Source organism: Macrotis lagotis, chromosome 5 (genome assembly GCF_037893015.1).
Source record: "Macrotis lagotis isolate mMagLag1 chromosome 5, bilby.v1.9.chrom.fasta, whole genome shotgun sequence".
Classification (NCBI taxonomy): Eukaryota; Metazoa; Chordata; class Mammalia; order Peramelemorphia; family Peramelidae; genus Macrotis; species Macrotis lagotis.
This window is the reverse complement of record NC_133662.1, coordinates 255,469,308-255,492,533: the sequence shown is the minus strand read 5'-3', so window position 1 is coordinate 255,492,533 and position 23,226 is coordinate 255,469,308. Positions and strand designations below refer to the sequence as shown.

The 23,226-nt window shown below is 49.9% G+C and overlaps 1 protein-coding gene across 4 annotated transcripts in view; it reads left to right on the top strand.

Annotated features, from left to right (window-relative positions):
- Positions 1 to 2,364: 2,364 nt before the first annotated feature.
- SH2B2 (SH2B adaptor protein 2) overlaps positions 2,365 to 23,226 on the top strand; it is a 67,128-nt gene continuing 46,266 nt past the window's right edge. For 2 of the 4 annotated variants that reach the window (XM_074189477.1, XM_074189474.1), the window contains exon 1: positions 2,365 to 2,420. The gene's annotated coding sequence lies outside the window, so the exon portion shown is untranslated. Of the gene's footprint in view, positions 2,421 to 3,115; positions 3,401 to 5,381; positions 5,582 to 23,226 lie in introns of those variants that run through there. The other 2 variants (XM_074189475.1, XM_074189476.1) reach the window with 2 other exon arrangements.

Below are 23,226 nucleotides of genomic sequence, written 5' to 3'. Positions count from 1 at the left end.
ACACAGCGAGGATCATTTAAGCTGGACCTTGGAAGGTGGGTAAGCTTTCCAAAGAGAAAGGAAACAGCAAGAGTAAACGTCTGGAGGGAGAAAACAGCAGATATGTGGAAGGGACGAGGAGCCATTTGGGCTCCAGGATCTAGAGGACATAGGTGGGAGGTGGGGGGCGGGTGAGAGAAGATGGAGGAGAAGAAGGTCATGGTAGCTGGAGAACATAGTGGGCTGGAGTGGCGAGGGAGGTTTCATTCCAGCGGCCCAAGTCACCCAGCTGGGCACTTCTCCTCTCGCCCATAACTTGCAGAGAACAACATGCCTAGACTGTTGGGCACCTTTGCCAGTTTACAAATAGCCCTTGGCTACATCGGCTGTCCAGAGCTCAGAGCAGGAAGCCCTCAGTACAGAAAGGTGGTAGCCCTCACTCTGCTTGGGCTGGGGCAAAGCAACCAGGTCTCACCACTCCCAACACTCCATTGGCATCAGAGACACCTGGATCGGACAGTGGCCTCAGTCACAGTTTTAGCAACATGGCTCATCTCTACAGCCCCAGGGAAACGGTGCCTTTCCAATAATATCCCCTACCACTCCCTAGATAGCTATCCTCTGTTCCAGCCTGGCTAGTCTGGCCACTGCTCACTGTTTCTCTCCTCTTCCCACCCCCTTTCCTGTCTCCTCTCTCTCACAGCCTAGTAGAGGGCTAAGACACACAGTAGGCCTTCAACAAAACCTTAAGATCACTGCCAGAGAGAAAAGGATTTTAAAGGTCATTTAGTCCAATCCTCTCATTTTAAAGCAATGTTCAGGGGAAACAAGACTTTTCTCTAGGGATTGGAGGAGGGGGAAGGAGGGAAGGAAGAGGAGAAGGGAGGAGAAAGGGAGTAGAGAGGGGAAAGAGAGAGGAGGTAAGGTGGGGGGGGAGACTGGAAGGAGAAAAAAGAGAAGGAAAAGGAGAGGAAGAACGTGGGAAGGAGAGGGAAAGGAAGAAAAGGACAGAGGGGGAAGTAGAAAAGAGGGCACAAGTCACATTAGATTGCAAGTGAGTCACCCTTACAGAATTTCTCAGCTCCCCAGAACCTCTGCACTGCTTTGGGGAGGTCTGTGAGAAATTTGTGAGAAGGCTTTTGGAAAAATTGGGACAAAACAAGAACAGGCATCCTAGCTGAGCTCCAAAAAAGTGAGTAGCCTCCCCCTGAGCCAGCTGCCCCTGCAGTTGGAATGGAACCCTATTGCCACCCCTTGCCCGCAGCCTCCTAAACTCACCTTCATGAGATTTTTGGGTTTGTTTTTTTTGCAAAGCAGTGGGGTTAAATGACTTGGCCAAGGTCACACAGCTAATCATTAAGTGTCTGAGGTCACATTTGAACTCAGGTCCTCCTGACTACAGGGCCCATGCGCTATCCACCAGCGACCTAGCTGCCCTTAAACTCACCTACTCTAGGAAAGGACTATGGAGCTCAGGGTCGGGTTTGGGGTATGGGGTGGGGGGCAGTGACTGAGGTGGTCTACCTACTCCGGAATCCTGCTGAGCCTGGACCTTTGGTGGGAGCCCACCTCCCGGCTTCGCCCCACTTTTACCGCAGGAGGCCCCCGCTTGGCTTGTGTTTCCTTTTTTCCCAACAGGTGTGTCTCTCCATAGATTTGTGCCCAGGCCTCTGTCCCCTTGAGGACGCCCGGGTAGGAGCCTGGTCCGGGCCCCGCATTAGGTCTCTGCCACGGGGTCCGGACTAGGGGCCTGTGAAGGGTGGCCCCATGGATGGCGCTGGCCTCCAAGTCAGGAGGCCAGGAGTTGGAATGCGACCTCAGGCAGTTGATGCCTCCTTGTGTGACCTTGGACAAGTCACCCCTCGCCCAGGATTCCTAGCCGGCCACTGCATCCGGGCGGTCCTGGAGGAGCAAGTGAGGCCGGGGGCTCGGCCAGGGGCTGGGCACGGCCGCGCCCGCCTGACGCCCGGCCTTCTTGCCTGGGGAAGGGGGTGCTCGGCCTTCGAGCTCACGGGGCCCGGGGGCACCGGGGCCAGCCTGGCGCTGAGCGGGCCACCTGCTGGGCCCAAGGAGGCAGGGGGCAGCCGGGCGCCGGCAGGTGCCATTCGAACCCAGGTCCGTTTAGGACCCGAGCCTCTCGGCTGGCCCGGGAGACGCTGGGGCGGCCCGGCCCGGGCCCAGCCGCCCCCGGCCGCAGCCCTGCCCCAGGGCCAGTGGGGGCTGCAGCCCGGGCCGCGGGGGCCGGGTCCGGGGCCCCTTTAAGGCTCCGCCCGCCCTCCCCCTCCCCTCCCCGCCCCCTGCCGCCCCTCCCTCCTCCGTCCCCCTCGCACCCCGGCGGGGCGCGGGGCGCGGGGCGGGGCCGCCTGGCGGAGCGGAGGCGCGGAGGAGCCGGGCCGGGCCGGGCCCCGCAGCCTGGGCCCAGGACTGCCGCAGCCGCGGAGGTAGGCGCCGCTCCGGCCCGGGGCCGCCTTTGTGCCCGGGCGCGTGTCGGGGGCCGGGGCGCGGCCGAGGGGACAATGGGGCGCGGGGACCCCGGGCTGCCCCTCCCCCAGCCTTCCCCGAGCATCCCGGGGGCTTGCGAGCCGCAGCGGGGCTGGCAGCCCAGGTGCCCAGCGGGGGGCACCGGGACCCTCTCCCCTTCCTCTCCGTGCCCACTGGCGTGCCTCAGTGCTCCAAAGAGTTTAAATTCGCCAGAGACTGCTGTGTGTGCGTGTGTGTGTGTGCGTGTGTGTGCGCGTGTGTGTGCATGTGTGTTTGTGTGCGTGCGTTCGTGTGCGTGTGTGTGTGCATGTGTGTGTGTGTGCGTGTGTGTGCGTGTGTGTGTGTGTGCATGTGTGTGTGTGTGCGTGTGTGAGACTGGGGGGAGGGAGAAGGAAGACTGGGTCCAGGACTGTGCCAGGCATGGGGAGGGGGCAGCGGGCAGAGATCTTGGTGTCAGTGGCTGAGAGTCGGCGGCGGCCGAGCACCCCCTTTTGTGAAGCGGGGCGCCGGGGCAGCTGGCCCGGCCAGGAGGACAAAGGTGGGGGAGGTCTGAGAGGAGGCCGCGGCTCACGCCTCCCTCCCCAGATCCCACCTTCCTGAGGTGGTGTTTTGGATGCTGGGTCCGGGGGCTGAGACAAGGAGCCGGCATGGGAGGGCAGCGGGCCCTTGGGTGAGGCTGGAGGCGCTTCGGTTCTCCTCCACAGCTTTCCCAGAGCCCTCTCCTAGAGGAGAGGAGAGAAGCGAGGTCCAGGAGCCCCGAGCCCCCAAAACAAATGTTGCCCTTTTTCTAACTGATGGGCCGAGTGGCAAAGCCTGGAGAGGAAAGGGGTGAGCGCGGCCCCACCTTCTGTTTGGACCCTCATCTTTAAGGCCGGAGCCCTGGGGAGGTCAGGAGGTGCCCCCTCCCACTGCTTCCTTCTCCGACTCGGGACCAACAGTGGTGAGTCTCTGTCCCTTTGACTTGGGTCCCCAGAGAGGACAGACCTTTCATTAAGGACTCGGATCCCCGAGTCCGAGGGGTCACGGAGAGGTCTCGGGGTGGCCCCAGGGAGTGGACCCACAGGGCATCCTCAGGAATGTGTGACTGTGTGAACTGGACTCAGGGTGGCAGAGGTAGGGGGAAGTGAGTCATCGGATTCAGCAAGCATTTATTGAGCTCCTGCTGTGTGTCAGACTGTTCCTACTCCTCTGGGTTAGGTGCTGGGGAAACCGAGTCAGAGATGAAGCCCTCCAGCAAGGAGTTTACTGGCAATCGCTGGGGGAGACGGCTTGGGAGGAGGAGAGGACAGACACAGAGAAGTCAATATAAAACTTCCATGCTTTCCAGGAGGCAAAATCAGGGAAGGTCCCTGGTGGAGGGCACCTCTGAAGTAGATCTCAAAGAGAGCAAGAAGGACAAGAGAGAGAGAGAGAGAGAGAGAGAGAGAGAGAGAGAGAGAGAGAGAGAGAGAGAGAGAGACAGAGAGAGAGAGAGAGAGAGAGAGAGAGAGAGAGAGAGAGAGAGAGAGAGAGAGAGAGAGACAGAGAGACAGAGAGACAGAGAGACAGAGAGAGAGAGACAAAGAGACAGAGAGACAGAGAGAAAGGAGAGAAAATATCCCAGGTCTGGGCAAAAACATGAATGAAGGAGTTGGAAGGAGCTGGGGAACTCCAGCTAGGCCAATGGGGCCTAGGAGGAAGGATGAATGTAAAGGACATCCTCCACTGGTCACTGGCCAACCTAAAAGCTCTGGAATGACCACTAAGACTAAGTGAGGAGCACCCGGTGGGGTTTCATCAGGAATTCTGGGAAACTAAGTGAACTCCAAACTGCTGCTGCTGTTTTAACTAGGAAGTCTTCCTTTCCCATCATTTCCATGTCTCTGCTTCAGAAAAATCTGAGGCGCATCTCAGGGTCCCAGGAGCCTCCTGTTCTCCCAAGCCAGGTGTGGTGATAGAGTGAGAGGTTAGAGGCTGCTTCGGACTGGCTCAGGTCTCTGGTGATCTTGGGGACAGAACCCCCAGACTAAAGGGCTGCCTTCACCTACTGCTTTTCCTGACTTCCATCTTCCTTGCTCCTAAAAGTATATTTCAGTGAAAAGCATCCTGTTCCACTGGGTTCTAGCTCAAGATGTTCCTGAACTTCAGTGACCAAAGCAGAAAGGCCCTGCCAGGAAGTCCTCTGCTGAAGGTGCCCTTGCTTTAATAAGCCTCCCCACTTAGAGACAGACCTAAGGGGCCCTGGCCTGGCCCTGGGCTCAGAGGAAGGATCTTGATTTAATTCAAGCCCTGGTGGCTGGCTTGACCTCTGACCTCCGGCTGTCCCCGGGGAGTTCCCTGCTACCTCTGAGGACTGATGGGGGCGTTCCTTCTTTGTGGCTCACAAATGGACGACATCTGGATCTCGGTCACGAGGCTGGACTCGGGGTGGGGGGAGGGGAGATGCTGGCCTGCAGGGAGGGAAGGGGGGCTCATGGCTGAGTGGACGGAAGGGTCCCAAATAGCCATCTCCCTCCCTCTCTCTCTCCCTGTCTCTCTCTTTCCTTTCTCTCTATCTCTCTGTCTCTCTGTCTGTCTGTCTCTCTCTCTGTCTCTCTCTCTCTCTCTCTCTCTCTCTCTCTCTCTCTCTCTCTCACACACACACACACACACACACACACACACAGGCATTCTCTCTCATCTCTCATTTCTCTCTCTCCCTCTCCTTTTCTTTCTTTCTCCCTCCCACACACATTCTCTCCTCCCTCTCTTTCCTTCTCTCTCTCACACACACATCTCTCTTTCTCATCTCTTTCATTCATCTCTTCTCTCTCTCTCTCTCTCTCTCTCTCTCTCTCTCTCTCTCTCTCTCTCTCTCTCTGTCTCTCTCTCGGAGATGGGTGATGTGTGGAGGCAGATCCTCAGGAAGGGGATAGGAGGAGGTCAGGAAGGAGGGGGGCCGTGGCACCAGCAGGGGAGGCACCAGGCTCAGTTTCCGCTCAGCTCTTGCCCTGCAGAGGAGCCCGGGCCAGTATGCCTTCTTGGCAAGAATAGAGAAGTCAGAAAAGAAAAAAAAAATGGAAGTGTCCAAGCAGAGGAGAAGGCAAGGCAGCCAACTGCCCAAGGCTCCTGTGGGCCGTTGGGAAGGATTTTGACGCTAGAGGTGAGTGGAGGGAAAACCACTTCCACCTCTGCCAGAGCTTGGTTTTATTAACTCATGGAACTGTTTTTAGAGAACTAGTGCTTTGGCTGCAAGGGGAAAGTGTTTATGGGAGGGAAGGAAAGCAGAAACAGAAAAACTGGCTCTCTCTCACCCCCCCCCCCATGTTTTGTTTTGTTGCCAGAGGATGCTGCTTCCTCCAGGAAGACTTCTCTGACTGCCTCAGTCCTGTGGACTCTTGTTTTTACTACCTGTGCCCCTCAGCATAGCATTTGTAGACTCCCTGTTCTTGCTCACCATTCTGGGGGTGAGGCTTCCTTCCTCAGTGAGGCCCCTCTGTGATTTGATCTCCTTTTCTGGTCTCTCCCCTATCCTCAGCACAATCCTGATAGGACCCACAGTCTTCTGGGTCATGGCCTGAGGACTGGCTCAGGTCTCTGATGACTCTGGGGATGGAAACCCCCAGAGCAGAGGAAGGAGGAGGAAGGGGGAGCCCCAGGCCACAATGGGTGCTGCGGAAAACTGTGACCAACCCCCGGTCTGGCCTTGAAAGCCTTTGTCCTACCTGTTGAATTATGGTACTGGGGAAAGAAGGCTGAATTTGGAGTCAGATGACCCAGTTTAGCCTCATTCTATGTGCATGTATAATCTTGGGCAATCATCAGTTGATCCGAGGTGGTACCAGATGCCCCCTCCTCCCCCAGCTCTCTTTCAGCTCTCCATCTGAGCTCACTTTGTAGAAGGAGTAAAGACTCAAGACTCCTGATGCTGGTCTGTGCTGGATTGTCCAATCCGTAAACCCTTCCCCCTACAGGAGCATTCACATTTAATTTTGCTTCCCCAAAAGGCAACTTCTGGACTTCCTCACTGCCCTTTGTTAACCCTAGGGAAATCAAGTTAGTTCATTGATTTGAAAAAACAAAACAAAATACTAGTATGTGTCAGATTTCATTTTAGACTGCCTGGGAGAAGAGAAAAGGGACTCAGGAAAAAGAGAAATCCCTTACTATTGATGAATCTGATAGGGCAAATAATAGAAATAATGGTAATTCTCTGGGATAAAAGAATGAAGTGTCGATAGGAGGAAAGTGTGGGGGATTCGATCTGGGTGGAAATCAGGGAAAGCTTTCTAAATAGGAATTTTGCTGAGTGGAGATGGGAGAATGACCTTTCATCTGAAATGAACTCTGTTACATGTGTGTGCATCTGTGTTTGTGTTTGGCACTGGAGATGTTACAAGACACGTTCAGGGCATGATGAGCAGTCAAACTGAGCTGCACTCTAATCTGGGAGGTTCGGTTGGGGCAAGATTCTGGAGAGTTTTGAACACCAGGTTAAGAAATGTGGACTTCTTTCGGTAGGCAATGAGGAGCTACTGAGGATTTTTAGAACAAGGGAAGTAACATGCTCCAAACTATCGCTTTAATTAATCTCGTAGCAGAGTGTAGAATGGATGGGAGACATCTCTAAAGGCAGGGATGCTGCTAGTTAAGTGATTGAGAGGATAATTGGTGGAGTGGAATCCCAGAAGAGCCTAGAAAAAGAGAGGCAGCTGGCCTTGGGAAAAATGGGGGGGGGACCCTCTTCATAAGATAGAGCAGGGAAGGAAGCGAGGCTGGGTGAAGATATAAAGTGTTTGGGTGGGGGAAGAGTTGAGAGTGGCAGCATATCTCTTCACTGTGTGAGGCTATCTGCAAGGAGCTCATGGGGCAGCAGTAAGTTTCCATTCCAGGACAATGGAAAAACTCTGGAACAGCAATTATGGGAAATCAAGAAGCCAATGTAAGGATTACTGTCAGCAAGGGCCTTGAAGATAGGAATTTGACATGGATCCAGTCAGCAGCAGAGTTCTAAGCCTTCCTGCAGCAACACTGGAGCCTGGGAATGGAGAAAGAATTAACCCATCCCTTTACCTTCAGCCTAGGGCGTCCGCATTGGAGGCCAAAGGTGGGGTTGAGGAGTGACCCCTTGGAACTGTTGGTTAAGCCCCGAGGGGGATGAAGAAAAAGTTGAGAAAGTGATGAGATGTAGTATCCCCTGACACTAGCCAGAACAGAGATATTGCCCAGCCCTGTTTCAGCCCCATCTTGGTTCACCTGTCATCTTCCTTGACTGACCCAACAGAATGTAACTGTGAGAAAGAACTATCCCAAGCCACCTGAGAGCATTACGGGAGGAGCTGTGTAAAGGGATGGACTCAAGCCTCTCCCTTCCTCCTCCCTTGTCCCCCTCCCCCAAGACCCCTGAAGAAGACCGGGCATGTGCAAGGTATCATCTGGAGAGGGAGCCAGAGCCCCCATCAAGGGTGATTTGGACAGGAAATTCCCATCCTTGGCTCCAAGACAGTTTCCCTTTCCTTTCAAACTGCTGCCTGGAACTGTCCAATAGAATCCAGGTGCTGAAGCAATGGACCTTTATGGTCAGAGCCCAGATCCCATTCACTGCCTCAGTCTCCATCCTATGGCATTCCTTCACGGTCCACCCAGATTGGCAAGCCTCAGTGACCCTGGCAGAGGGCATGGTATTCCTATGAATGCCTTGATCATTTCAAATCTTGAGTTGCTCCCTTTTCCATGCCCTTCCTCCTGCTGGCTAATCAAATCCTTTCCATCATTTAAAGGGGAGGGGAGGTCCTACATCCCCACCATGAAACCTCCTGGTGCTTCAGCCCCCCCCCCTTCCTCATTTTCTCCTTGGAATTTCTACCGCAGTTCCTCAAACTTCCTTCTACTTAGTTCCTCAAACTCAGTCATGGAATGTGGTGCTTGGCGTTGTTTTCTTACATCCTGCTGTGGATTTGTTGCTCTTTTTGTCTGGTTTGTCTTCTTGCCCTCGAAACCAGAAGATGAGCTTCCTGTGGGCAGGCTCCCTCTCTCTCCCTCTCTCTCTCTGCTCTGGATGTTCTAGTACAGGGTTGGGCCACCAACTGATCTGGTCCTCAACCAATGCTTTTTTACATAAATGAGGACTGAAATGCCAAGGGTTTAGTTAACTATACACACGGAAAATCAAAGTTGTTGCTGGAGAGAGGGGGAGGCAGCATGGATAAAACTCAAAGTGATTTTCTTCCCCTTTTTTGCAGGAGGGGAGGATTATGGGTGTAAAACACTATTTGTAATATCACTATTATTTTTGGTGGGGTTTTTTATGTGTTGTTTAGTTTTGCTGAACTGTTTTTTTCCCTTCTCTTTTCTTCTTTGTTATAAAGAGATGCTAGAGTGGTTCTCTGGGAGGGGAAACTGGAAAATAACAAAGGCTATCAGTCTAATTTTTTTGTTTTGATTTTTTTTAGGTTTTTGTAAGGCAAATAGGGTTAAGTGGCTTACCCAAGGCCACACAGCTAGGTAATAATTAAATGTCTGAGGTTGGATTTGAACCCAGTTCCTCCTGACTTCAGGGCCGGTGTTTTATCTACTGCACCACCTAGCCGCCCCCAGTATATATTTTTTTAAAGAACAGTGGTGATCATCACTCTTCAGGGACCCATGAAACCATTGTTTCTAGGGCTCCCATTCACCCTTCCTTGGACATTTCTTTCCCCATTCCATGTTCACCCAACTTCTGGGTGCCCTCTTAGAAGTAAGATCTCCAAGTCTCCAATGTTGGAGTGTGAGTGAAGTTAAGTATATGAACTTCCTTCAGGAGAGACCCCAGAGGGACAACAAGGAGCCTTAGAGATCATGGTGTCCAGACCTTCCTTTTTATAAGAGAAGAATTGAAGGCCCAGGAAAGAGTATTCTTGTAAAGTTACACAGCTAAGAAATATCAGTCAAATTTTGAACCCAGATCTTTCTTCCTGACTCCCAAGTCCGTTACATTTGAATCAGAAGACCTGGATTCCAATTCAACTCTGCTGATTTTGAAGGGTGTGATCTTGAGCAAGTTAAGATGTAAGATGACAGGTTGAGGACAGCTGGCCTCCTCCTCATTCTAAATTGAAGACCCTATGGTTGATTCCATTTAAAAAGAACTTAGAAAGAATACTGTTCAAATCAGAGAAATATTTTAAGAATACCATAAGAAACTGAGTCAATTTGGGCTCCAAAGGGAATCACAAGGGGTGAATGGTTTTTCAGGAAACCCTTATAGGAGACTATTTTTTCTTTCTACTGATATAGCTGATTGTGCCCACAGATTGGCTATAGAGTTCCTTGGCATCCCCAGGGCAGAGGGTCTACAGCCATGAGTATTATTGACTTTTATCAAGTTGAAAAACCATCTCTTTCATTATTCCCTCAATACTATTTCTCTAAAAAAGGGGATGGGAAGGATGAAAGGAAAGGACTGTTCCATTTAGCAGCAAGATGCCTAAGCTTGTATTTGGGGCCCCAGGGGACCTAGAAACACTCGAGGATTCCGCAAACCTTGCAGATCTAAGAGAAACGAGGTCAGCCTTCAGACCTGAGCAGACTTCAATATTATTGGGTTTCCCATCTCTTTTCCATCACACTCCCTCATCCCTTATGTTATACCTTAGCATTGAGCCCATCTCCAAATTGAGCTTATCCAGGCTCAGTGTGACCTAAAGATTTAGTGGGAGAGATCATTGGCATTAAGAGACCTTGGCTGGTTGGCCCAGTTTATTCAGGTCACCAGGCCTGGCCATCAGTCTCTTTTTCCTCATCTAACCACAGTTTCCTGTGCAGAAAAACGAGTGTCTTGCTGTGGGTAGGGCAAGAGTGTTTTGCTGTGGATAGGGCAGGTACATAGGACCCTCTGTTGGCTAGGGGGATACTTATGAAAAAAGCCAAAGAAAGATATATTGAATACAAACACATAAGGCTTGAAAATAGGGGATTCAAGACCCAAATCTGCCACTTATTAGCTGGTGGATCAACGGGAACTCATTCCCTTCTCTGAACTCTAGACTTTTCATCCATAAAAGAGAGGACAAGAGCATTGGGTTGGGAGGCCAAGGCCTTAGGTCCAAATCCTTCTCTGCCGCATACTTCTCATATTCTGACCTTCATTTTCTAGATTTCAGTTTCCCCACCTGTCAAAAGAGGGGATTGAACTAGGAGATCTCTGGGTTCTTTGCCAACATCTATGGTGAGGGGGTGAATCAGACAGAATCAGGGGTTCTTACCTTTTGTATCATAGAGCCCTTTGGCATTGGTGGCAAAGTCTATGGACCAATTCTCAGTGTTGTGTTCTTCAGTATAATGCACATTTATGAAAGAAACCAATTATACAGTGCAGTTATCAGGCGCAGGCTTCAGGTGAAGTAGCCCTTGACTAGTGTCTTCTGGCCTAGGTGTGTTTCTGCCTGCTTCCTGTCTCACCTGGGTTAGGCAGAAGAAGCCACTGTGGGGCATGCCCTCAGGGAGTTAATTAAGCCTAATTAAGGAGATCAGAGAGTCATAGACGAGAACCTGAAGAAATCTAAGAGGTCATTCTTACAGAAAAGGGAACAGGGAATGGTGAAATTTGAACCCAGATCCACATTCTTTCCACTCTCCAAGAAAAGGCTGTTGCCAAATGATCCTACAGGTCCCCCAGGGGTTTGAAAATGAAAGGTACCAAAGTGATTGGCACAGGCAGAGTGTTGGAGGAGGTGGCAGATATCAGTGCTCCCCCCATATTAATGGAACACCTTCTTCATGCCAGTCTGTGTCTTGGAAGAGAGGAGAGAAATCTGTGCAGTGCCCAATGCTCTCGAGGAGCTCCAGATATTCAGATATGAAGTGAGGGTGAGGCAAGTACCCAGGTGAGGAATAGCATTCCAGAGCAAGGGGAGATTAGAGGAAGAAGTTGTCGTGGGCTGGAGGCATCCTGGAAGGAAATCCTTCCTTTGAAAGACTGTCATTTTCTTGAATTCAAATCTGGCCTCAGACACTTAACAAGTTGTGTGACCGTGGGCAAGTCACTTAACCCCATTTGCCTCAGTTCCTTCCTTCCTGGAGAAAGAAATGGTGAACCATGCGAGTATCGAATATAACTGGGCAATAACAAAAGCAAAGCCTTCTCTCATCCCTCCAGATACTAGCTCCTTCCCCTCCCAGATTGTGCTCCATCCACTCAGTCTTCTTTCTTATCTGTATCCTTTTGCTTGTATATCATCTCATCACATCTGGCCCAAACCCAACCAGTCTCACATTGTAGGCTTAAATCTGTTCTCCGGTTTGAACAGTAGTCTTTCTAAGCTCTTCTTTTGAAATGGAACCAACCGTAGGATTTTAGATTTAGAATGAGGAGAACCTCGGAACTCGGCCTCAACCTGTCATCTGACAGATGAGGAGACTGAGGCCCAGAAAGGTTCGTTGATGGAAAACATTGTTTTTGTCTTTGTATCTCCAGCTTAGGGCATTGTCTGGGACAGAATAAATGATTGATATAAGGAGGCCCTGCCCTCAGGAAGCCTATATTCTATTGGGAGGTTATAGGGATAGAAATTGAGATGATGTAGGCATAGAAATTGGACCTGGGGATTCATGAGAAGGTACTCTCAGGTGATGGAACATCCTCCATCAAGGTAGATCCCTTGTTCATCTACCAAACAGGGCTGTGGAGCTCAGCCATGGGTGAAAGGGTTATTTCTGTGACAGTGAAGGTCTTGAGGGCAGCCCTTGGGTCAGGGGCATGATCTGGAACAGTGTTTGAACTGTGTGTGCTCCTAAATTCTAGATGATGTGAGTACTAGATGTGGGAGTGGGCATTGGGGGAGGGCCTCAATGAATAAGGGCAGGGGGTTCGATCCCAAGGAGATTGAGAAGGGATGGTGGCCAAGAGAATGAGACTGGCAGCTCCTGGTCTGTCTGGAGTGTGTGTATGTATGTGAGTGTGCATCCGTGTCTGTATGTGCGGTGTGGGTATCTGTGTGTCTGTGTTAAGAGTGTGTGTGTGTGTGTGTGTGTGTGTGTGTGTGTGTTATAATGGGAAGAAAGGGAATTAGGAAAATTGTCTATGCTTTGCTTTCTGGGCTATAGCATCCCTTTTTAGAGCTTGATGGAACTTTGGAGACTATCTTATCAATCAGTTAGAAAGCATTTAGTATGCACCTACTATATGCCAGACTCTATAGTAAGTGAGTGATGGGATGAAGAATGAATGAAAAAACAAGAATTGATTATGGAGCAAACATAAAATAAATAAAAATACAAAATGGAAAGCAGTGTCTTCCCTCAAAGAGCTTATATTTTATGAGAGAGAGAGAGACAGAGACAGAGAGAGACAGAGAGAGACAGAGAGAGACAGAGAGAGACAGAGAGACAGAGAGACAGAGAGAGAGAGCTCATAGAAGGAAACCTTGGCCAGGGCAGGCCATTTTGGTTTGGAAAGCTCCGGGAGGGTGACTGGAGCCAGGGGATTGCCCCCTTCTGCTTCTAGCAGGACTAGTATTGGTGGATTATGGAGCTAGAACCTCACAGTTTCAGAAAATAAAAGGGCTCAAGCTAGCCAGGCAGCACTCTCCTATTAGGATGGGACAAAGCACAAAAATGAAATGATCCCCTTCTCTCAAGGATCTTCCATTTGATTTAGTCCAGGCTTCTCACTGAGGCCCAAGAAAGGGCCTTGCCCACACTCTTACAGGTAGTCTGTGACAGCCAGGATTTGAATACAGGACTTCCGACTCCAAACCTGGACGTGCTATCATGGCACCGGGCTGCTTCATACTCTGCTTGTTTCCTCCCCAACTCCCAGAGGTGGGGGTTGCTCTCTGTTGATATTCCTCACCCTCCCTGTCCTGACTCTAGGCTAGCTGCTAGGACCCAAAGTACCTCAAAGCCCCTTTTGGAGAGTGGTTGGGGTCCATGGTGCAAGCGCCAGTCCTCCTAGCCTGAAGAGTTTCTGTGTTTGCTTGTCAGCCTAGATGGAAAAACAAGTGTGAGCTCAGTGAGGATCAGCTGAGCTGGGGGGGGGGGGTTACCTTTCACTTGTGGTGGGATCGTTGCCAAGTTCACCCTCCTGGAGGTTGACTAGACCAGCCATTCTTTGACCTAATCATTCGCAACATGAACACAATTGGTTATATTGCGTGTGTGTGTGTGCCTGTGCGTGTGTGCATGTGCGTGTGTGTGTGTGTGTGTGTGTGTGTGTGTGTGTGTGTGTGTGTCTTCACGGGGTCCTGTCTCCCCTGCTGACACGGAAGAATAGATAGAGTGGGATGTCCAGCTAGGACCTCTAACACTTTAGGACAAAGCACTCCTGAGCCTCAGTTTCCTCATCTGTAAAATGAGGAGAGAGAGAGAGAGAGAGAGAGAGAGAGAGAGAGAGAGAGAGAGAGATATTTAGGGGTTTTCTAATTCCAAATCAATGATGATCTCATGAATCAGACTAAATGCCCATAAGGTAGAAATCTTTTTCCTTTGTTCTTTTTCTCCTTAAACTTAACCAGGCTACATACACAGAGAAGCTAGATCAACACCCTTGGGGGTGGGGGTGGGGGATCATTGTTGAGTCTCCAGAAGGAATTGAGACTCTGGGAAGCCAAGATCATGGAGGCAGAACTGAAAGGGATCTCAGAGGCCAATTAGTCCAACCTCTCATTTTACAGATGGGGAAACTGAGGCACTGAGCACTGACTTGGGCCTTGAGTGGCAGAGCTGAGATTTAAACCTCAGTCTTCTGACCTCCAAATCAGTGCTCTCTCTCTCTCTCCATTCACCACACCTCTATATTCAGTAGTAGAGCCAGAAAAAGAAAGGGGCTCATGACATCTCCACCAGTCATGAGACTCTCTTAGTGACTTAAGTCCCTCCCCACCCCCAGCCTGTGTGCAGGAGGATCAGTCATCCCCAGTCCTGGCCTCCCACTTCCCCAAGTGGAGCTGTGACTCAGAAATTAAGGTGGAGCTGGAGAGAGTAAGGGCTGCATCTTAGTCATCTTCATGTCTCCTATGGTGCCTCCCATGGACCATTACCTGGAACGTTCCTTAAATGTTTCAGCTTGGTGGATTTTTTTTTTTTTTTTTTGCTGTTGTGACTTGACTTACTTCTGAATCTTCCTTCCTGAAGATGAAGAAGCATTCAGCAATGAATCAAGAGGTCTTGGGTCCTCCCCTTGGTTTTTACTGCAAACTCATTCTGTGCCCTTTACCAAGTCCTTGGGAAAAAAACCCCACATCATCCTGTGCCTCAGTTTCCCCCTCTGTAAAAACACAAGGGGATCGGATGAACCAGTTGCTAAGTTCCCTTCCAGTTCTGGCATTGTATGGCTCCCTGGCTTATGAATCAGCTCTTCGACTACTCCTTGGGAGGAAAAACACCTTTTGAAAAATGGACGGTTTTTGTGAATGTTTGAGTCACATGACCCCGTCCATTCACCAGTTGGGTAGAGGGAGTGGAAGATCCTCAGATTGACAGTGCAGTTCTCCCCCTCCCCCTAAGATGGAGAGATGGTCAGGCCCTATGGAAATGGCATCTGGGCTTGTGCCCTCCCAACTGACCAGAGTGGGCAGAGCGGGCCATCTGGTCATCAGCTGGAGGGCTGCCTACTGGGGTCTCTGCCTCCCAGCTAACAAGACCTCTTCCTTCCTGGCCTGGATAGTTTCCCCTTCGTCTCCCTGCTGCCCTTCATCCGGAGCTGGCCCTTTAAGGAAGCTTGGGCAAAGACTCAAACCAACATTTAGCGTGTGATTGATCCCTGGGAGAGCAGCCTGCCCATTAAAAGGGAAGACAGGAGGCGGCTTAATGAATATTTTAAGGGACAGACCTTGAGGCTGGCCCATCCGGAGGGGCTGGCCCGGAATTGCTCATTCAGCTTGGGACTGAAGCTATTTTTACCCAGGAAAGAACTCCTGGGTCCTGAGCCAGCCAGGGCCGTGGGCTCCTCGTCTCTCCTCCACGACTCTGACAGCCCCGCAGCCCCTCTTCCCCCACCCCCCCAGATCTTGTGACTGAGGAGATCTCCTGTGCCCTCTACCTCCCAAGGGCCCCTGGCCTGGAGAGATCACCTAGCCCAACTCCTCATAGACCCCTTTAATATTCCTCAGTCAATCTTTAGGAAGTACTAAGAGGCAAGGCCTGTGCTGAACTCTGGGTAGGCCCAAAAAGAGGCAAAAACACCTCTTGCCCTCAGGGAGCTTACACTCTGAAGGAATTGAACCTTTGCCATCTTCTCACCTGATCCCCTCATTTTACATAGTAAGAAAACATGGCCTCTTCTATCTGCCCCCCTTTTCTGGAAGGCAGTTACTTTGCCTCTCCAGGCCTCAGTTTCTCCATCTGTGCAAAGTAAGGAGGTTTAGCTGATCGCCTCTGGAATCCCTTCCCACCCCAATTTTGTGTGATTCTCCCATATTTTTTGTGACAAGGCAATGGGTTTGTGTCCTAGAACAAATAGAGACTTCCAGATGAGTGGAGCCTTACCTACCAGCTGGTGAGGGTCTCTGGGCACCACCCAATATGACTACAGAGCTCACCCCATGCTGAATACTGAACAGGAACCAAGGCTGCCCTGCCTTCTAGAAGCTTCCTTTCTGTGGGAGGAGGGGATTAGGTCAACATGGATAGTAATATAATATGTTATATATTATAAATATAATATATAGTAATATGATATGTTACGTTATTATATTGATAGTAATATTACAAAATAGTCATAGGGAGAGGGTAAACCCCAGGGGAGCCTGGGAGAAGGAGTTGGCATCTGAGCTGAGCATTGAAGGTGGAATTCTGCTGGGGAGGTGAAGAGGGAATACATGTCAGACATGGGAGCGGCAGGTGCAAGAGTCCATAGGTTGGAGATTGATTGCAGAACAGCAAATTGGCCCGTTTGGCCAGAACATGTAGAGTCCATTGGGGAAGTAATCAGTAATAAGCCTGGAAAGGTTTATTGATCAATGGTCATATACTTTTTCCCCCAGATGCAATAGTCTCAAACTCATGAGTTAGGACAGATAATGATGTGATTAGATGCTCAATGGCCAAGTATGGTGGCTATGTGTGTTGAGTGAGGTCAGAAGGACTCAAGAGACTCCATCCAACCTGTCTCTTTACAGATGAGGAAGCAGCCCCTCCACCGAAACAGCACAAGGAGTTACAGAAATGGGTTTCCTAACTCCAAATCTTGGGTCTTTACCCTGCCCCCTACTATTTATCACCCCAAAGGTGATAGAAATAAGCTTTGGTTCCCATCACCAACTGAGGATAGGGGGAGCACAGTATACTGGGTGGTTCTTGAAGACTGGGATCAGCACAAGGATGTCACAGGTGCCTCTTCTGTCTGCCCCTCTTTTTCTGGAAGGAAGTTATTTTGTCTCTCCAGGTCTCAGTTTCTCCATCTATGTGAAGTAAGGAAGTTTAGCTGATGACCTCTGGAGTCCATTCCCACCCCAATTTTGTGTGATTCTCCCATTCTCTTCTCTTTTGTGAAGAGGCAATGGGTTTGTGACCTAGGACAAATAACTGGCCTTTAGGCCTCAGTTTCTTCCTACAACAAATAAGAGGTTTAGATGAGATGGCCTCCAAGGTCTCTTGCAGCTCCTCTAATCCCTAGCCTGGGCAGCTGGTTCAGGGCAGCCCACTCCCTCTCCTCTGCATCTTATGGGTAGGACAGCTGCGGCCTTGGTGGGGGAAGGCAGGGCAAGAATGTCATCCATGACATCATTGGAGCCGGGCTTGGAGTGGCGTTCCCTGGGCCACATCCTGATACCAGTCACTCAGCAGATCTTTATGAAGGATCTTCTGTCTCTTCAGGCTCATGGGAGATTGGAGGACACATGAGGCTGACTTGCTTGTCCTGAGACTCTGCTCATGGCCAGGTGTCCATCCTGCTCATGGACAAGGCCCATAGCCCTGAAACAGCTGGAAAGGGTCCTACTGAGGCCTCAGTTAAGGGCCAGATCAATGGTATGGTCAGCCTGAAAGGAGTTCACTGTAGGGATCTCTAGCAGTGAAAGAAGGCACTTTGGAAGAGGTGAGAGTTAAGTTTGGGCCCTGAAGGATAGATAGAAGTTAGGTTGGTGGAGAGGAGACGGTCTTCTCCAGGAAAGGGAGGGAGCACAAGAGGGAGAATGAGCAGGGTATGTTTGTAGAGGTGTAATTAAGGAGTCCCAATTGAATAAAGTCGAAGCTTTTAGTAGAAAAGAAACAAGGAAGGAAGGGAGGAAGGAAGGAAGGGAGGGAGGGAGGAAGGAGGGAAGGAAGGAAGGAGAGAGGGAGGGAGGGAAGGAGGGAAGGAAGGGAGGGAGGGAGGGAAGGAAGGAAGGGAGGGAGGAGGAAGGGAGGAAGAAAGGAAGAAAGGAAAGGAATAAAGAGAAAGAAAAAAGGAAGAAAGAAGGAATACAAAGGAAAAGGAAAAACAAAAAAAGCAGAAAGGAAGGAATTAAGAAAGAAAAGGAAAGGAGGAAGGAAAGAAAGGAAGCATCTATAGACTCAAAACTATGTAGAGCAGCTCTTTTTTGTGCTAGCCAAAAATGGGAAATTAAAGCAGTGTCCTTTTGGAGAATGCCTAAATACGTTGTATATGAATAAAGTGGAATATTACTGTACCGAAAGAAATGATGAAATGGACAATGCTGGAGGAAACTGGACACAGGGTGAAGTAGGCAGAACTGGAAGACCAATTTCATGATGACAATATTATGAGAAGACCAACTCTGAAAGACCTGAGGTCTGATCCAGCCAGAGCAGGGATGAGCTTGAAATGCTAATTCCTCATGGTTCTCATGGCCATTTGTTCTGAAGGACTCTGCAGCTATTTTCATTTATTTGATTAGGGGGTGTGATTAGTGGAGGAACTCACTATTATTTGTTTTAAGTCATGCTTGTTCATTGAACATTTTTAAAAGGAGGTTTGGGTAGGGTAGGAATGAACGGAGGTGCGGGAAGGATGATTGATTAATAATAGTTGAATGCTGTTTGAAGGCAACTAGGTGGCAAAGTGGATAGACCAGTGGACCTGGAATCTGAAGATTTCTGTTCAGAAACTTCCTAGGTGGGTGACCCTGGGCAAGTCATTTTATCACTGTCTACCTCGGTTTCCTCATCTGTAAAATGAGAATACTAATTACAGCACCTACTTTGTAGGATTGTTGTGAGGATCATAGAACATAATATTTGCACAATGTACGTGGTAGGTGTTTTATTCATCTTTGTTCCTTCCTTGAATGCTAGCCAAGAGCCTAGACTTGATGTCATGAGCCAGAATGGGGGGTGGGGGTGGGGTGGGGGGTGGAAGGGTCACTTGAGGGAGATTCTTTCACCAGGATGTATTGGGACTTGGGACATGATTCCAATAGAAAAATGCTGATCCAAATGAGAATCTAATGGCTAGGGAGGGGGTGGGAGGGGGAGAATTCCAGGAGACCTTTTGAGTGATAGGATTTGGTGATCAATTCAGGGGAGATTGGGCACCGGCCTCACCCTCAAGGTCATCTCCAGAGGATAGAGCTCACAGCCTGGAAGGGCTGCCCTTCAGAGATGTTGCTTGCCACTGCCACACCACCCCATATACACTTACCCTCACCCATAGCACCCCAGTCCCTATACACATATGCATTACACACACACACGTGTGCGCGTGTGTACACCATGCGCACGTGCACAAACTCTTTGACTTAGACCCTTTGCAACACCAGCTCTGGCAAAAACCACCCTGTGGCTGGCTCTTTTGGAAAGGGATGACTTCAAATGTGATCCCTGACTTCAAGGGTCTTATAGTCTAACATTTTTCTTTGTTGTGGGCCTATAGTGTTCTTGGTATGGACAGGGAGCTCCTGGGTGAAGAAGCCCCTCAGAGGAAACAGACCAGCCCCTTCTCTGGGCCTTAAAGCCTCAGCATTAGCTGGAGCCTCGAGTGTGGCCCGGAGCGTGGCTGTGGTCCAGAGCACTGGGAGCCAGGGGAGTCAACCACCCAGAGCCTCTAGGAGAGGAGGAAGTCGTGCCTCTAGAGTCTCAGTCACTCAAATGATCTCTTCCATCACCAAGGGACCCTGGGCAGGTGACTTCCCTCTCTCTCGACATCAGTGGTCTTGTCAGACAAAGGATGGGCCTGGACACAGGTCCTTCTGAATTCTAAAGCTGGATCTTGCGCATGCTTTCCATCGATCTATGACCTTTGGAAGTGGCTAGGACCAATATTATTGGGCCCGCTTTTTTGGAAGAGGAGGTTGAGGTAGTTAGTTATCTCCCTAGTAAGTGGCAGGGTTGAGAAAGGAGCCTGGCTTTTACAGGTCAAGCCCCTTTGCTGTGGCTCCCTTACAATACCCTAAGGCCAGTTCTGGAATCGATGATGGGTCTAACTTCCCTGGCACTTCCTGTTGCAGGATGCTTGCCCAGGGGCTTGACCTCTTTTCCTGAGACAGCTGCGTTACCATGTGTACAGCATTTGGGACTCAAGCTGGGAAGACCTGAAATCAGATTCTGCTTCATTTCCTTTCTAGCTGTGTGGTTCCCCAGCAGTTACCCCATAGGCCAGCTGTGAGGATCAAATGGGATACCCCCACATCTGGTACTTGGTAAATTTTAATGTGTTAGATATTAGATATTAGTCATCATTGCCATTCTCTTAGGGGCAGGGTTGGGGCCGGGATGGTGAGCTTCTGAACATGTCTGGCCCCAGTCTTCAGAGGAGAGAGGGGATGCTTGCAGCTCCTGGGTAGGACAGGAGAAGCTCCCTGGGGCACAGTGGGAGCCATTGTCGACAGGCATCTGGTGGGCATCTGGCATGAGATTTCTTTTTCCTATTGTTCTCCCTTTTCCTCAGACTGATCCCAGTTCAGGGTGGGATGGGAGGGGGCTGTTCTTCTCCATCACCCCCTCCATGCAGTTAGCATCCTGCCCATCCCTTCACAGGCACCATGAGATGTTTCTAGGCAGCTTTCTGGAGAAAGGAGGGGCAAGGGATATATTTAGAAGGAAGGTGATGCAAAAACAAAAGATCCCAGCGACAACAACAGATTTTTAAAAAGAGAGAATCAGTAGCAGGTAGCTAGCTTTCTGGGCTCTGCCTCCTCCCCTAAACAAACACAGATTCTGGCAGAGCTGACTGCCTGGGGGTCTCAGCTCTTTGCAGCAGAAGGAGGGAGGGCCTGCTTCTGTATGTGTGTATGTTTATATCTATAGATGCTTCCTGGCCCAGGGAGACAACTGCCTTCCCCTTCCCTCCCCCTCCATCAGTTGCCATCATGTCTCACATCCATCTTGTGCCCAGTTGATTTTTGGAACAAAAAGAATAAACATTTCTCTTTAAGAGCAAGGAGCAAGGTCAAACAGTAGCTAGGAAGAATTAGCCTGTCTCCCCATCCCTCCTTGCTCTCCTGCCCTGGTTCCTGGGGAGGATGGATGGATGGATGGATGGATGGATGGATGGATGGATGGATGGATGGATGGATGGATGGAGAGGGAGGGCTATAGCCTTTCTGTCTGTATGCCTTCTCTCAGTTCTATAGGACAGGGACTTGGGGGGTTCCCAGGATGAGGTATGGGGGGAATGGGGGAACTAGACAGTTGAGCTGCTGCCACTTCTCTTTCAAAGGAACAAAAGCCAGGGATCTCTGTGGTGTTTCTTCCTTTGTTTCCCAGTCTTTCTCGTGAGTAGTAGCAAGAACAGACCTTTCCCCACACAGAGTGTCTTGGTGATATCATTCAACAGTGTGGGCCTTCCCTCCTGCCACTGGTGCCCACCCCAGCCAATATGGATTCTCCTGGGGGATTCTTGTCCATGGCTCTTGGTACATCCTCCTTTAAGGGTTTCCTCTTTGAACTGGGCTCCTTTCTCTGCATCTCTTAGAATCCTAAGAGAGATTTACAATCATAAACCAGAACTGAAAAGGACCCCCAAACCTCTCCAATTCAACCCTCATTTTACAGATAAGAAAACTGAGGCCCAGGTCATAAGCTGCTGAGCAGGGATTCTAACCCCGGGACCACTTCCACTGTATCATGCTGTGGGGCAAGCTTCTTCTCCCCACTTTATAGAGAGAAAAGTTGAGTTTCAGAGAGGCATGGTGTCAGTCATGAGGCATGGGAACTTTCCTTCTGGATCCTTTCATTTCTGGTCCATCTTCTTGTCTGGTTATGTCTGGCCTCAGAAATATCTCTGGCTCCCTTCTCAAATGTGTTATTGGGATGAGGCAAGAGCTAGGGGTCTCTCTGTGAGGCTTGCATGTTTGAAGTCATATGGCATTTCATGCATATGTAGGATTGAGAGTTGAAAGGAAGCTGGGATTCATCTGGGCCAGGCGTGTCAAACATGCCCAAGTGTGGCCTGAACCAAATTAAAATGTATCTGGAAGATATTGGACAAAGTAAATAAAATACAATAAACATAGGTGATTTTAATATGTAGTTTTCAAAATCAGACATACTATGTAAGGATGTTTCCATATGGAGTTTGCCTTTACTGACTTAACTATCTCACCCCCATCTTTCAACTGAGGAAACTGAGGCCCAAGAGAGCAAAGTGGTTTGGTCAGGCGCATAGGGAAACCAGAATTCAAAGTGAGATCCTCTGATTCCCAGATCCTATCTCCTTTCACTTACTCATGTTCTCAGGAAGGAGAACCTGCCCACATAATAGGTGCCCCCTCAGGTAAGGAAGAATTCAGTCTGGGGGTCCTGGGGGACTCTGAGCAAGTGACTTTCCCTGGCAGGCCCCAGACAATTCTCTTCAGACTCTAAATGGGAGAGAAGGTCCCGGGATACATTAGGAGAGGGAGCATTCTCCTTTAGGAATTCTCGAGGTCTGTGATTTCCCAGACCTAGACCCTATCTCTATGCTTCTAGAGAAAAACATATTAATGTGCATCTAGAGAGGGAATGATTATTTCCCTTGTTTTCTCCCTGTCTAAATATCTAATATTTCTATATGCATCCATGATCAGTAAAGGCAGTTTCAAAAGGTGGCTCACTGGATAGAACACCAGACCTGAAGGCAGCAAGACATGAGTTCAAATCCAGACTAGCATAGTAACTGGCTATTTGACTTTGGACAAATCATTTCATCTCTGTCTGCCTCAGTTTCTTCATCTGTAAAATGAGTCTCATAATAACACATACCTCCCAGGGTTGTTGCGAGGGCACTTTGTAAGCCTTAAAGAGTACATAAATACTAGCTATTATGGTGTGTATGTGTGAATATATATTGGGGGGGAGAAAACAGGATTTTTCCCTAACTGTTGGCAGTTGACCCTTACTTGAGGAGAAAAGACTTGGATATGTGGAGCCTGTAATGACATAAGACCAAAAAAGGGGTACAGGCAATAAGGGATGGCTAAGGTCCTGACCAAGGATGGAAGACTAGGAGGAGGAGGAGGAGGAGGAGGAGGAAGAGGAGGAGGAGGAAGGGTCTGAGTTTCCAGGCTGGTCTTGAAAGACAAGGGGGATGGTGAAGGTAGGAGAGGAAAGAGAACAAAGGCAGAACACCAGAACCAGAATGGGAGGGCTCAGCTTGCATCTGATCCAAGGGGAAGTCAGACAGCCCCTGCTCTGGAGAATGGAGGATCTTGCTCCTCGGCCCCCAGCCTCCTCCTTCAGTTCCTCCGTTTACCAGCAGTATTTGATTATGTGCCTTTGGAGCAGACCAGGAAAGGCCTCAGTCCCATTGTGACTTAGGGATGGGGCCCCTCCCCTCGGTCTCCCCTGCTGGCCCTCCCCCCCAGCTGTCAAGCATCATGTGTTCCGAGATGCGAACAGACTTTAAAATTAGCCTTAGTGAGGCATGATGAGGAAGGCAGATCCATTGACAAAAAAAGGAAAGAAAAAGAA